At 38.8% G+C, this 16009-nt stretch overlaps 1 protein-coding gene across 6 annotated transcripts in view; it reads right to left on the reverse strand.

Annotated features, from left to right (window-relative positions):
- SIPA1L1 (signal induced proliferation associated 1 like 1) overlaps positions 1-16009 on the reverse strand; it is a 447306-nt gene that overhangs the window by 324997 nt on the left and 106300 nt on the right. For 5 of the 6 annotated variants that reach the window (XM_034992846.1, XM_034992844.1, XM_034992848.1 and 2 more), the window contains one exon: positions 10078-10159. The gene's annotated coding sequence lies outside the window, so the exon portion shown is untranslated. Of the gene's footprint in view, positions 1-10077; positions 10160-14014; positions 14102-16009 lie in introns of all 6 variants that reach the window. The other variant, XM_034992842.1, reaches the window with a different exon arrangement.

Raw genomic sequence — 16009 nt, forward strand, 5'->3', positions numbered from 1 at the left:
CATGACCCTAAGGTTCTCCCTTCAGAAATCATAAAGAACAGAGCAAACTAAACCCAAAATAAAAGGAAGAAAATAATAAGGAGCAGAAGTCAATGAAGTAGAAAACATACAGACACCAGAGAAAATTAATAAAACCAAAAGGCAGATCTTTAAAACGACTGTCAAAACTGACAGACTTCTAGTTAGATCAAAAATACAGACAAAAGGGTACATGGGTGGCTCAGTTGGTTAAGCGACTGCCTTCGGCTCAGGTCATGATCCTGGAGTCCCGGGATCGAGTCCCGCATTGGGCTCCCTGCTCGGCAGGGAGCCTGCTTCTCCCTCTGACCCTCCCCCCTCTCATGTGCTCTCTGTCTCTCTTATTCTCTCTGTCTCAAATAAATAAATAAAATCTTAAAAAAAAAAAAAATACAGACAAAAGACAAATCACCAGTACCAGAAATGGAAAAAACATATACCACCAGAGATCTTACAAAATTTAAAAAGATAGTAAGAGAATATAATGTGTAACTTTATGCCAACAAACTGAGCACAACTTATATAAAATGGACAAATTTCTTGAAAAATAGAATCTATCAAAATTGGCACAAGATGAAACAGAAAATCTAAGTAGCCCTTTATCTTTTAAAGATAGGAAATCTGTTATCAAAAATATTCCACACACAAAAAAAAAAGAACAACTCCAGATGATTTCACTGGTAGATTCTATCAAACATTCAAGAAGGAAATTTAACTTTTTCAGAAAATAGAGGAGGAAGGATTACCTCCCAACTCATTTTATAAGGTTAGCTTAATGCTAATACTAAAACCTGAAAAAACATTACAAAAAATGAAAATGACAGAGCTGTATCCCTCATAAATATAGACATGAACAGCTTTAACAAAGTTTTAGCAAATCAAATCCAATAATGTATTAAAAGGTACATTATGAGCAAGTACAGTTTATCCCAACAATTGGTTAACATCTGAAAATCAATCAACATACAGACTAAAGGAGAAAAATCTCAGGATCAGGATTAGATGCAGAAAAGGTATTTGACAAAATCCAACAGCCATTCATGATAATACTCCCCACATAGTAGGAAGAGTTCGAGAACTTCCCCAAACAGATAAAGAACAGCCAAAGGCCACATCACACTCAAAGGTGAAAAACTGACTTGTTTTCCCCTGAGATGAAGAATAGGCAAGAATGTCTCTATTTACCATATTTTAAACAACACTAACCCGAGGTTCTAGCCATTCAGGAAGGCAATAAAAAGAAAAAGGATAAAGATCTGAAAGGAAGAAGTAAAACTTCTTATCTGCAAATCATATGATCATTTACGTACAAAATTCCAGGGAATGTACAAAACACGTACTAGAACTAATAAATGAATTTAGTGAGACTGCAAGATACAAAGTTGATGTAAAAACAGTCAAGTATTTTCTTATATATTAGCAGCAAACGATTAGAAAAAAGTTTTTTTTGTTTTTTTTAAAGATTTTATTTATTTGACAGAGAGAGACACAACGAGAGAGGGAACACAAGCAGGGGGAGTGGGAGAGGGAGAAGCAGGCTTCCCGCTGAGCAGGGAGCCCAATGCAGGGCTCGATCCCAGGACCCTGGGATCATGACCTGAGCGGAAGGCAGACGCTTAACAACTGAGCCACCCAGGCACCCCAGAAAAAAGTTTTTTTTTTAATCCCACTCTTGGGCCTATGGATATTGGGGTGTGTGGGGGTGTGTGTGTACATCCCACCAAAATGAGAGAATCAACAGAGATGACAACACAAAATCCAGAAAACAGAAGAGCAATCAAAGAAAAAACAACCTAGCCCCCCCCCCCCCACATGGTGATAAAGAGGAGTCCCAAAATGGCAGCTCTGTGGCGGCTGGACAGCAAGCCATTCACCAACATGACATGGAACTCTGGGATTGACAATGCCGAGAAAAACTGGAACTGATAGACACCCTAAGATGTTTTACCATTTGAGTCTTTATAGTTCTATCAGAATGTTTAGAGCAAAATTATTGATCAATAGAAAGCAAAGCCAATTAAAAACGAAGTAACCACTATCTCTAAGTTAGAGAAAGAGCGGGTGACCATTGAGTATTCTGTGGCCATAGTCAGCAATATTTAAACGATAATACTGTAAATATTAAATGATAACTTGACAAAAATTAGATAAAATTATCACTGGGAGTGGGGTGCCCAGTTGGCTCAGTCAGTACACCATGCAACTCTTGGTCTTGGGGTCATGAGTTCAAACCCCACATTGGGTGTGAGCCTTCTACTTAAAATTGGGAGGATGGGGAAAGAAAAGTCAGGAAGTTAAATCCTCATCTTCTGTAGGAAATAGTCAAAAGATAATGCTTAGAGTTGAAAAGCCGAGCCCTAGGAGTAAAAATTAGTTATTTAAATATATGGCAGTAAATGCCAGAAGAAACAGCTGAAAAAGAAAACCTGAAAATGGTTGCTTCTGAAGAGAAACAGGTGGAGCACAGGATTTTTTCTCTTCGAGTCTGAATTACAATTTTACTTACTATTTAAACCAGGGATATTATTACTTTGCTAAAAAATAAAATAAGTTTAAAAAAAAATATTTCAAATAAAAATCTATAGTTTGGTCAACCTTGGGGCCTCTTGTCAAGGAAATATTTTTAACTGGATCTGGTTTCTCTAAGCAAGTTTCAGACAAAATCAGGTTGAATAAAATACATGAAATGTATATATACAATTACAAAAAATTAAAACACCTACTTTTAGAAAAACAAGTAGTTCAATAAAAACATTTAGCAAAAATTAAGACTACAGAAACACTTAGGCCCATATCAAATATATCCAATTTCCTGATAAATACTGCAAATGGTAATTAAGGAAATAAAACATTTTTTCAAAAATATTCACATCAGCCTCAGAGAATATATAATACGCCCAAAAGGCCTTTCTACCCACTATAATAGGCATTTTATTTCTGTTCTTCAGCTGCCCACAGTATCATGGAGTATTTTCCAATACTATCTAAGAGCTCCAAAACCAGTTCCTCACATTTATACAGAGATGCCCTCAATGGGTACATTACTAATCATTTCAAATAGAATGACTCTAAACTCCACCCCATCCAGTCTCTAGAAGGTGAATTACTTCTGTGGGTCTGTTTTGCAAAACAGCTTTCAAGTCACAAAAACACCAGGAAGGGAGAGAAGAAAGAAAGGAGAAAATACGATAAAATTCTGAGAAACAGGGCACCTGGGTGGCTCAGTTGGTTAAGCGACTGCCTTCGGCTCAGGTCATGATCCTGGAGTCCCGGGATCGAGTCCCGCATCGGGCTCGAGTCCCGCATCGGGCTCCCTGCTCAGCGGGAAGTCTGCTTCTCCCTCTGACCCTCCCCCCCCCTCATGCTCTTTCTCAAATAAATAAATAAAATCTTTAAAAAAAAAAAAATTCTGAGAAACATACACATTTTTAAAATACTTGTAACATTTTAACTTATTCCTTTAGATGTTAGGTGGGAGGCCTTTCTGGAAACCCTGAAATACTACTATTCATAGTTCCATCTAATCAGAAACATTCCAATTAAATGAACGATATTAATGTAATTATCTAAGAAAACACTCAAGGGAACTCTACAGATGGTTTCTACAGCAGACTCCAACCTGTGGGGCAATTTCTGAATGAGGATGTATGAGGCCCGTGTACTCATTCCTGTGTTTGTCAAGTGTGATCTGTGATTATGCAATTGAACATTACAGCCACCTCAGGCCATTCTGTGTTTAAAGAGACATGTTTATGGCCATATCCTGCCAAACAACCATAATACCACTTAACCTCAGTTTAACCACTGCCTGAATGAACTTGTTAGGATTACACTGAGATACAGACGCAAAACAAATAATAGGCCAAGAAATGTGATGTCCGCATACTGAAGGGAGGGGGTCCTTACATAATACCCCTTAGTCACTGAGGCAAAATGTACTTGAGAATTTACATTCTAAAAGCTGAAAATTTAAATAAAGAGAACAGGGATAAAAATAACAAATGCTAAATTCCAGAAAGAAATGAATTCCTCTGAAGGGTGGAGTGTGTCCTCTCAGAAAGCAGCCCCAAATACAATGTTGCTTCTGGATATACCCAAGCAGATCAGTAAATCTACAAATAAGAGGAAAAAATGAACCTGAGAACATTTTTACAGTGTGTTGTATGGAGTAGACTGCACTAGGTTATTGACTGGAATCTACTGCCTATCAAGAGCAACTAAAAAAAGTCACTGCCACCCAACTGCTTCCTATGACGGAAGCCCACTCTGGTGCCACACTAACTCGGAGTGAACAAATCCACACGGGAAGGTGAACCAGCACACTCATTCTCTTCTGCTAGTCAATTATCAAATAGGTACTGGCCAAAAATATTTCTTTTTAAACATGTTTATAAAGTTAAAAACCAGGAATGAGACAATACGATGATGTTTGAAGTGTGCTTTGCCATATGTTTTCTTACTTCTTAATAAAGAGTTCAGTCTGTAAGGCTAAGAGTCCAGCAAAAGATCTATTTCAACCATCCAGTCACCATATTTTAAGGCTTAAAAAGGAGAGATGTTTTAAGGAGATGAAGTAAGGGTTAAAAAGTTGACACCCACCATCACATGTACTCCAGACTATGTCACTTAGACCTCAGCTTTATTTTATCATTCAAGTGAAAAGTGACATAAGAGTACACAAAGAATATGTGAAACCGTATCTTTGCTAAAACTCCATCTATAATGATCATTATTGAGAAATAACCACCCATGGTCACTTAAAATACTCAAAACTGTACCTATAATAATATTGTAAGAACATGTATTTCAACGTGCTTAAAAAATTTTGAGGCTGGGGCACGTAGGTGGCTTAGTCAGTTGAGCTGACTCTTGATTTTGGCTCAGGTCATGATCTCAGGGTCATGAGATCGAGCCCCATGTCGGGGCTTAAGATTCTTAAGCTTAAGATTCTCTCCCCCTCTCCCTTTGCCTGCCTCTCTCTCTCTCTCTCATGCTCTCCCTCTCTAAAAAATAATTAATTAATTAATTAATTAAAAAATAAAAAAACTTTGAGGCTACATTTTGGTACTTTCATCAACGGAGATAGATCATTTTAATTTGTCATGAATGAACAAACCCTTCCAGCAGTATTCTCCTTATTACTCAAGGCAAGGGGAAGCATTACTAGAATTCCATTTCGCAATTCATCTACATTACCACTGAAGAATGTTCTCCCAAGTATTTCTTACTCACACTACTATAATTTAGGACAGGCGGCTGATGAAGTATAGAGTGAACTATTTAGTCCAATATTATGTTACTATTGAGGAAACAACATTCATTTACCAAGGGTTATCCTGTTAGTTAATAAACAGAATTCAACATCAACTCTCCATTTAGTGGCCTCTTTCACTCCAAAATACCACTTATTATATTCAATAAGCATTTGTTTTTATTATATTACGATACTGCTTTTATTATAAATACTTTCTACAAAATGGATACTCGAAAGCACGGACTAAAAAAATAAAAAAAGAAAAAGAAAAGAAAAAGAAAGCACGGACTATTTCTGCAAAGGTTAAATTATTACTGGAACTAAAAAGCAAAATATGCAGATACAAACACCAGTAATTTGCAAAGTAAGCTGTGATGTCGTCAAGTAAAAGTCCCATCTCTGATTCAGTGAATTCCTGGCAGACTGTTGAGCATCATAGGTGGAAGCAGGACCTTTGAATCCCAGACCTATTACTAGCCTTGGGCAAGTGATCTGACCTCTCTGATCCTCCATTTCTGAATGTTTAACCTGGAGAACACTACCAATTTCAGGGGATTACTAAGAGGAAGAAATGGTACCATGTATACAATAAGCCCCTAACACAGGGCCTGGCATAGGTAAGTACTGACACCTTGCAGCATTGCTGCTGTTAGTCAAGCGAAAAGTATGAGCAATCACACCTAAAGGAGTTAAGAAATATACATACTAGTCTTTCAAAGTTTATCCAAATAGTGAAATGATAATACCAGAAAAATAAAACAAACTAAATTTACAAAGATCCTATGAAAAAATTCTCCAAAGTCTACTATATTTTACCACAATTTTTAAAAAAGTCTAAGTTCTATCCTGACTTGAGTAGAAAATGTCTAAGATTTTATTCACGAGACATTTACTTCATCTCCCACTATCTGTAAAACAGAATAAATGTTTTAATAAGAATTAACTAATGGCTTAATAAGAGCTAAGAATGTTCATTAGCATTTTTTATAGAAGTAAAAGACTGCAAACAGGCTAAATGTCCACCAATATGGAAATATATGAAAAAATTATGCAGCTATAAGAATGAGAAGGATTTATATATACTAATATGGAATGACAGAAGACATGTTGTCAAATTAAAAAACAAACAAACAAAATATACTCTATGTTAATACAACCAAAGGGAAAAAAAAGTATGTCACAGGCATACACATTTATGCACTTAAATTCATATTCAAAGGATCAAAACTATGCAACCAATGGTGACCTCTTAGTTTTACTCTGCATAAATCTGTTATTTCACTATTTCAGTGAGACCACCCTTATATATTACTCATGTAATTTATGAACCTCAAGGAAAGTTAGCCAATAAATACACAATGCTAAAATCAAGTAAAAGTAAGTTTTAGAAAGCACTTTATAGTTTACAAAAGGATTTTGCAATCCCTTAAATAAATCCTTTAAAATCCTTTAACAGGGACGTCTGTTAAGCATCTAACTCTTGATTTCAGCTCAGGTCTTGATCTCAGGGTCATGACTTCAACCCCATGCTGGGCTCATGGAGCCTACTTAAAAAAAAAATCCTTAAACGTAGTATCTAATTGAATCCCCATAACAAGCTTCTAGAATTTAAGGTAGTATCCTTATTTTAAAAGTGAGAATGGACTCAAGTATTTTTTAATCCACAGTTAATAAATGCAGAGTCAAACAGAAACATACTCCTCCTGACCCTAAATTCAGTGTTCTGGTCTTCACACTACAGTACCTCCATAAATTGAAAATGCAGTCATCTACAAGACTCTGTAAATCTCTAGAGTGCTTCTATTCACATGAGAGTCTGGAATGTGGAGGAAAAGGCATTCCAGTAGGAGTCAAGGACCAGGGTTCCAGTCTCAACTACATCATCACTAAGACTTCATGGTAAATCAAACTCTATTAACAATGATTCTCTGGGGGCTGCACATCAGGTTCAACAGTGATGTTTTTAAATAATACTAATACTCAAGCCTGATCTCCAGAGATTAGAATTTAATCTTGGTCATCAGTATGTTTATTAAAAGCTTCCCAAGTTATTCTAAGGTACAGCCTGGTCAAGACCATAGACATCCTTATCTGATAAAAATAAAAATAAAAGATATTAAATATCACTTGTGCTATATATACTTTGCAAAACTGAAATGAGGGATGCATGTTATATGAGAAAGTCTCCCATACCTCATTCATTCAAAAATGTACTACATCTTCCATGCGTCGGGCATGTACTTGGGACAGAGAAGGCACCACCCTCCAGAAACTGGGAGGCTACGATGTCCTCAATAACTGCTGAGCCGGGGGAAAAGGCACGACAGAGGCACAAAGGGGGTGGTGACCAGCCCAGCCTTGAGGCTCAGCCTTGGGGGATGGTGGGAAGAGGGCTTAGAAAGGCCTGCAGAGGGGCGCCTGGATGGCTCAATCGGTCAAGCGTCCGACTCTTGATTTCGGCTCAGGTCATGATCTCATGGTCCTGAGATCGATCTCCATGTGAGGCTCCCCACTAAATGGGGAGTCTGTTTCGGAGTCTCTCTCTCTCTCTCATACAATAAGTAAATCTTTAAAAAGACAAAAAAAAAAAAAAAAAAAAGGAGACCCTTGAGCTAGATCCTGGTGTTCTAAACAGAGGGCACATCACATGCAGGTAAGTAGTTCAAGATGGCTAGAGGTCCTCAGAGAGAGGGCTCGGGCTCCTCGGGGTCCTTGAGACCCTTTCAGGGGGTCTGTGAGGTTAACACTATTTTAATATTAACGCTAGGACAACCCAAATGTTCTCCAACTGGTAAATGGACAAACTGCAGTATATTCATACATTGGAGTAAGACTCATCAATAAAAAAAACCAAATTAGTGATACAGACAAGAACATGGATGAGTCTCAAATGCATTATGTTAAATGAAAGAAACCAGATTCAAAAGGCTGTGACTGTATAATTCCATTTATTTAACATCTGGGGGGAAAAAAAAGCACTACAGAACAGAGAAAAGGTCAGAGGGCATTAAGGCTAAGGGCAGGGGAACATTTTGGGGCAATGGAAATGTTCTATATCTTCACTGTGTCTACACAACCACATGCATTTGTAAAAACCCAGAGAATTGTACACTAAAAAGGGTGGACTGCACTGTATAGAAGTTACACCTCAATAAACCTAACTTGTAAAAATAATAGTATGCTATTCGCCTTTTCCTTCTCTTTCTCTCCTAAATGTACACTGTTTGCCAGAAGCTTATGATCAATGATGTCATCACTCTCCAGCTAAGGGAATGCAAGCTTATATATTCTTTATGTCCTAAGTTTTTCTCCATTTCAATACAGTAAATAGTGATAGATATAATCAACATAAACACAAAGCTCTCTTGGGGGTTCAACAATTTTAACACCAGGGTTTCTGAGACCCAAAAGTTTGACGACCACTGCCCTAGGTGATGGGGAGGCCCAGAAGAATTCTAAGCAGAGGGTAACAGCATTTAACCCCACAGGGAAGACCTGCAGGGAGATGAGTAAAGAGTTACTAGCAGGGCACCTGGCTGGCTCAGTCAGTTAAGCGTCGGATTCTTGTTTTCCGCTCAGGTCATGATCTCAGGGCCGTGAGATCGAGTCCTGTACCAGGCTCCCTGCTCAGTGCAGAACCTGCTTAAAAGACTCTCTCTCACCCTCACTCTGCCCCTCCCCCCCCAATAAATAAAAATAAATCTTCAAAAAAAAAAAAAAAAAAAAGAGTTACTACAGAGGTCTGACTAAGGCTGCCCAGGAAGAACTGGAAAGAAATTATGTCCACACACCATCTGCAGCTTGTTACAAACCCCAAGCCAGTTTCTCTCTACTGAGCTCTCTTTGCTGGTATGTTAATGTTTTGCAAAGGAATTTCTGTCAACTGGTAACACAGTTAGGAAATGAAACCTGCTACAAGAGCCATCCTACAATGTATTACTGATACGTGATTTTTGGATTACTCACTCTTCAAACAATGCCAATAATTTAAAATTGAGTTTTACATATTTTAAACTTGAAAAATAACCACCCTAAAGAGGTACAAAAGCTAATATGGGGAGGGGACTCAATACCTTGAAACCAATTAGGAAAACTAGGTAATTGATTAAAAACCAATAGATCACTTCTCTGAAATATGCTTTCATTTGTATCCAGAAACACTATGACAATCCCAACTCAGCACAACACTTTCTATGTAAATATGGTTTTTATTGGATGGGGGGTGGGGGTTTGCTTCTTTTTGGTCTACACAGTTCCCTCTCCCCCCTGGGGAGAATTCATTTCTAAATACTGGCCCTATACATTCCAAATTATTTCAAGTACAGAGCTTTTTCTATAATCTCCTTATGCCTACAACTGTATAGTACTTTGGGATGCCATAGAGATAGAGAAATTAATCTGAAAACTATCTATGTCTTTAAACTTTAAATCCATGGGAAACAGACAGATGATAGATCAATCGATCAATCATGGGAAGGAAGTGGTAGGTATTAGAAGGATGATTTCCTCCACCGAAAAGAAAAAGAAAACTTAAATACAACTTTATATGCCATTTTAAATGAGTGTGTGTGTTTGTGTACATTAACTGCCATCACATCTTGCTTCTCTAATGATTTTAAGTAGCCAACCCCACTGACACCTCTTAGGTAATCCCAAACAGGTGGAAACCTGTCAGAGCAATCAATTTGCTGCATTTTAGAAAATTCGCCTATACTTCTATTCACAGGAAAGGGGGTCGGGGCCATGCCAGACTTCTGCCAAAGCAGCTGTGTATTATTAAAGATAAAGTAAAATGAGATCCTTACCTGAAAGTACAGTCCTTTTGATCTACTTCTTATACAGAAATCTTGGATATTAGTTTACTGCCATTCACATTCAAAACTGAACCTAAGGATTGAAAGGGGGGAATAATTAATTTGAAATACATGCACAATGAAGATAAAAACATCAATTTGATCAAAGATGAAATTTCCGTATACTTGTTGAAGCCAAATGGTTTCTGCAGGAAACCTGTTTTCTGTGACTCAAATCCAAAATGGAAAACGTGGGTGGTTCTTCCTGTCTCACCATTAAGAGTCAGCCAATTGGCTGATGAAGTTTTCACACAACTTAAGCTCAAACTCCAGCCTTCCATCTGCTCTAATACTGCCATACCTTAGGGAAATGAAAGAAAAATAAAGGCTTTCTTCAGCCTCAAAGTAAGTCTTTAACAGGTACCTTAGTCCTTCCAGACTCTATTTGAGTGTAAATCTTCAAAACTTCAAATCCAGAAGATGTGAAAAATAATGAGAGCTGAATCACAAAATAATTGAGGGGCTTTACAGCTGCCTCTGACTTTGGAGCTATGATTTCTAAAAAACTGACAAACGAATCTCTCTTGGATACCAGACTACAGTCGTAGCGTGGCTGTGGGGCAGGGGCTTCCAGCCCAGTCAGCTTACCCAGAACTGCACTTCTTCCCACCTACAAGTCACTCACCGTTTGCCAAGACGTGCCTGCCAACGGATACTGTATTTGGGCTTCTAAACATACAAGTCTGCCAGATTGGGATAAGAACCCAGTAATTCTGCAGGCTATTTCCGCATATCCACCTAGAGCTAGTCAACTAGCCAGTGTGATACAGACAACTGAAAACACACACGCCACGGTACACCTTCAAGGACAAAGAGACCCTGGGTACATGAGACTAGCATGGGAAAACAATCATGAAGACCCTTCTGCCAGAGGCCTCCTCATATGCACACCTATGATCTGTGGAAAATCTGCAAATATAAGACCATAAAAATTTAGATGGCTACTTCCAACATTAATACAAGGCCTCTAAGTGGCAAACCGCTCAAAAGGAGCAATGGTCCAGTTCCTAAAGATTCCAGGCCCAATCTGAAAATTCCTCACGCTTTAGGAGGCTATCTCGAAAATGCTCAGAGGTTCACAGAGCTCATGCTGCTCAGTGGAGAAGGGCCTTCTGAGAGCCACCAGAGACTGCCCAGCAGGTCCTTACAGAACGACCGCAGTCACACAGGGGAACCCACTGGCCAGACTAAAGCAAAGGGCACTGGCTCCCAAAGTATTCATCCCGAGAGAGCTGCTTTGTGGGGAGACAGTGCAACTTGAAATACACGCCCTGTCTGTACCTGAAATTTTAGGAAATACAGTTATGAGGCACTAAGCAGATTATGAGCAAATACGTATCATAAGCTCTCCGAGCTGAAAGAGGTTGCAACACCCCATTACCACTGTAAAACCATCATCCTACAGATAAGATGAAGTCAAAATCTCCTGACTGGCAGACTGGTGCTCTTCCTATCACACCCTGCTCTTTAATCAACTGGGGTAACGATCTTTTGGAGCATATTAAAATCAAGCTACAACTCCGCTGCAGGATAAAAATCTCATTTAACCACGTGTTGGGGGGGAAAAAAAAGATTAACATAAAAGATTAAGAAGCAAAACCTTTAGAGTAAATCCCTGCTGGGGAAAGGGGTAGGGCGGGGTTGGCTGTCTTTCTCCATAAAAATATGATCTAATCTTCAGGGAAAATGTACTTACAAAATTATATACAAAAACCATCTCTCTCTTTTAAAAAAAAAAAACTCATCGCTTCCAAACTTGTACCTCCAGCAAAAAAACACAAAGCATAATGCCTTACTTCACTTACACAGAATGTTGAATTGACAAAAATAGCAATCCTTTCTTCCCAAGTTGAGGTTGAAAATATTTTCTAAATAAGGTATTTTCACTGTGCTATAATTAATTTCCTCTATTATAATATATTTAACTTCAAAGCAAATCAAGTAGATTTATTCCCCCATTGTGGTTTTCTTTAAAACTCTGATTTAACACTTCTAAGACAATAACATAAGGTGATCTTTCATTCTGTTCATTTTCTCTAATTCCAGATGACAATTCCACAAATCAGCACAAAAATATGCAGGCTTATACACATAAAAAGAGAAGCACTTGGGGCATATGGGCGGCTCAGTCGTTAAGCATCTGCCTTTGGCTCAGGTCATGATCCCAGGGTCCTGGGATCGAGCCTGCATCGGGCTCCCTGCCCCACATCAGGCTCCCTGCTCCGCGGGAAGCCTGCTTCTCCCTCTCCCACTCCCCCTGCTTGTGTTCCCTCTCTTGCTCTGTCTCTGTCAAATAAATAAAATCTTCTAAAAAAAAAAAAAAAGAGAGAGAAGAATGCAATTTGTATAGGATGGAATATCTGCATGCATTTTTTAAACTTTTAAGATAAAACATAAATCTTGGAACAAATTTATAACTGCCCCTAGGTTATCAAAAAGAGGCCTGTATACTCCTCTCTTATTACAGATGCTTCGGTTATAATTTATGACAAAAGTTAGTATCAATTCTGCCAAGAATTAGTTGTGCAACGTTGGGCAAGTCATTTAACCTTTGGGCTTAAGCTGACATGAAAAGCCAGAATAACCTATTTCTAAGATACCTTCTAGGTTTCTTAACATCTTCCTAAGACATTAAGGATCATCTTTATTTCCCTTAAATCCTAAAAAATCAAATACATCTTTAAATAATAAAAATGAGTATTTATAAGTTACATTATGGCCCAGAACTTACTGGGAGGCTACCAGCAGATTAGATAAATGAAAATTTCAGAATGTTATGGACTTTATCTGCATTAAATGGGTCTCCCTGTCTCGTTTTCCAGCTTCTCTGAGCAGGCGTACAGATGCATTTTCACATCTGGATGACTCTGTTGAAGGGTTTTTCCAACTCTCCCTAGGCCTTGATCCCTTCCTCTTCCCGCCCCTGCTGCCTCAGGACCCTGATTCTCTGAAATCTGGCTCTATTTGCCACAGTGCTGGAAATGAAAAGCTTTTCTATCAATTAAATTTAAAACCAGCTGCCATCCAAATCTATATCTGTACATTTTTATCACTGAGTAATCTAGATTTTAATGTCTAAAGAATTTGTTCCACTGATAATATCTGAAAATTTAATGACTTTTTTTCACCTGAAGCCGAGTTCCTTCCTTAGCGCCAAATAAGCAAGGAAGTTCCAGAATACTGTTTATAACACAACTCACAGCCTTAAGATAATTTACCTTCTTTACATACCAACTGGTAATTTTGCCATCCCCAGTGAGTTCATGAATAAAATAAACACTAGGATTGAGAATCTGGCATTTCACTAGTAGAAATCCTAAAGAGTAGTTGCTTTTTGCCAAGTTCATTCATTCATATACTATCTCCTACAGGGCAGGCACTATTTATTCTTCGTGCTGGGATACACAAACTGACAAAAGTCTGCCTTCACGGAGCTTGTAGTCTGATGGAGGAGACACCCGACACACAGAGACTACATGGACATAATATAGACATAATATATATGATGTACTCATAACCAGTAAACATAACATACAGACATATGACATGGGAGATACATATACAATGTGAGACAGAGTATGTGCTACTGAAAAGAAAGAGGCCAGGATGATAGACTAAGGAGATGGAGGCATGAATGGAGGGAGGGTGAATTGCAATCTTAATCGGGTCAGGGTAAGACTCAGGGCAAAGACTTGAAGGAGCTGAGAAGTGAGTCAAACTAAAGTTTCCTAGTAATTTTTACCTTGTACTGACTGTGCATGTAATAGCAATGCCTTATCAAAACAACAGTGTATGGGCAAATTTATGAACAGCCCAGAAGAGTAAACAGAAGAGAGCTGTGTGTAAACCCCCTTCGTTTTTGCAGCTGAGTTTACCAAGCGAAACTTACATCTTCAATTAGGCATGATCATTATGCAGTTTTTTTCTTCCCCAAGTGTTAGTTTGAACAAAATTCTTATTTCTGTGACCCGTCTTCCTTAAAAGTCAAAAAGAAATTTCCAAATATTACTTGACACATGAAAGAACAGCAGTATTATCCAACTAACAACCCACTGAGATGTCCCAACCAGGACTTAAATCTCAGTATGAGAACCCAGGAAGCACTGGAGCTTCATCCCACTGGGGAGAAACCCATGCTTTCCCAGAGGGATTGGCAGGGAAAGACCAGGCAAGCTGTGAAATCAGGAGGCCACCCCACCTCCCACCACCAACAACCAGCTGTCTAACCTTGAGCTAATCCCTTCACTCCCTGGCCTTCGATTTCCTCAACTACAGAATCAGGGCAGTGGACCATGTGATTTCCAAACCCCTTCCAGGGCTAGGTCCACTTCAGAAAAAAAGTTAGGTAAATAACCATATCTGAAAAATTATAACAATGCTAACCCACCATCACAGATCCATATACTTTAATTTGTTCTTCTGAGAACAGTAATGAATTTATCCTGACTCATGCATAAACCCTCAACTTTCTCAGATCAAAAGATTCTCAAGAATGGGGCTGGACTGGTTCACCGAGGACAAAACAACTTGCAAAACAAGACATTATTTTTGTCTTGGCTTCATTATCAACATACTCTCATTAGACTAATATGGAAATCCTAAACTAACATAAGCATGCACCTGCTGGGGTTTCAAATATTCTTTATGCACCACCACCCCCAATTTTAAAAAGTGTGTTTTTAAATAGTAGGCTTCCTTAAAGTTACTTGCAATCCATTAGTCTTCTTACCACAGTATTATTTCAAAAAGGTGCTGTGATGACCATCTCATTCAGAGAGGCCCCAAATCTACACTTCCTCTCACCACTGTTAACAGCTCCCTTCTGGGTAAAGCCCACCTTTTCGATGCAGAATTACAAAAGAAAGCAAATAAACCAACTGGGGATGGAAGAATTACGTTTCCTGCCTTCTTCACCCTACAGTACAGGCAAGGCTTATGAATTAGATTCTACCAACCTGGCGCACCGCATGGGACTCCTTCAGAACAGAGTCCTGTTACGTGGGAAAAGCAGCAGGGTGGAAGGATGTGCGGCACGCATTTTGCTGGCAATGTGGCGTGCTTCTGGCTCCGGCTTCCTGATCTGGAGCATCCCGACCCAGGCAGGGGCAGCAGTCCCTCGGAGGGCCAGTCCCACAATTCAGTACTGGCAACCATTCCCAGAAACTCGGCCTCCGGGCTCTTTCTTCGGCCCTCCCGACGATTTGCTAAGCTACCTATCACCCCTAATAAATCCCTTTTTGTTTACACTAACTAGAATAGATCTTAGTATCTGTAACCAAAAACCCTGACCAATTCACGTAGCACATATTCCTTTCATTATTTCCATATACAAGAGCTGAGATTGAAAGACACAAGGAACACATAGAACATTCCACTGTAAGTCAAGAGTTCTTTGTTTCCAGCCAGGGCTCAAATCCACAATCAACACTTCCAACCTTTCCTTATATGTACTTTCTCATAAATTTCATCACCTCTCCCATGCAAGAAGAAGAAAATGATTTTTGCCTAACTAATTTTCTATCAATAAAGAGGCTGATGACAGTAACTTGGCGAGATATTTGAGAACAGGATACAATAAACATCATTTTCTATACCAGCTCAAGTTTATGGAGAAGCCTGTGGTGTTAGGCAGCACTTGGAGAACATTCCCAAGCTGCAGACAAGGTGATCTAATGCTGTGTTGCAATGCCAAAATGATCAGCACTCTGTGCCAAGGCACAACTTAATTCACAAAGCAGCGATGAACTTTTCACTTATTTTCACCCATCCCTCAGGGCAAGATAATCATGTTAAACCCACAGACACATCAGGTAACTAAAATATTACCCTAGGAACTAACACCAAAAGCAGACTGGAAACGCCAAGAAGTGATTATGCATGTTAA

Source organism: Mirounga leonina, unplaced genomic scaffold (genome assembly GCF_011800145.1).
Source record: "Mirounga leonina isolate KUSES-001 unplaced genomic scaffold, KU_Mleo_1.0 Mir_82, whole genome shotgun sequence".
Taxonomy (NCBI): domain Eukaryota; kingdom Metazoa; phylum Chordata; class Mammalia; order Carnivora; family Phocidae; genus Mirounga; species Mirounga leonina.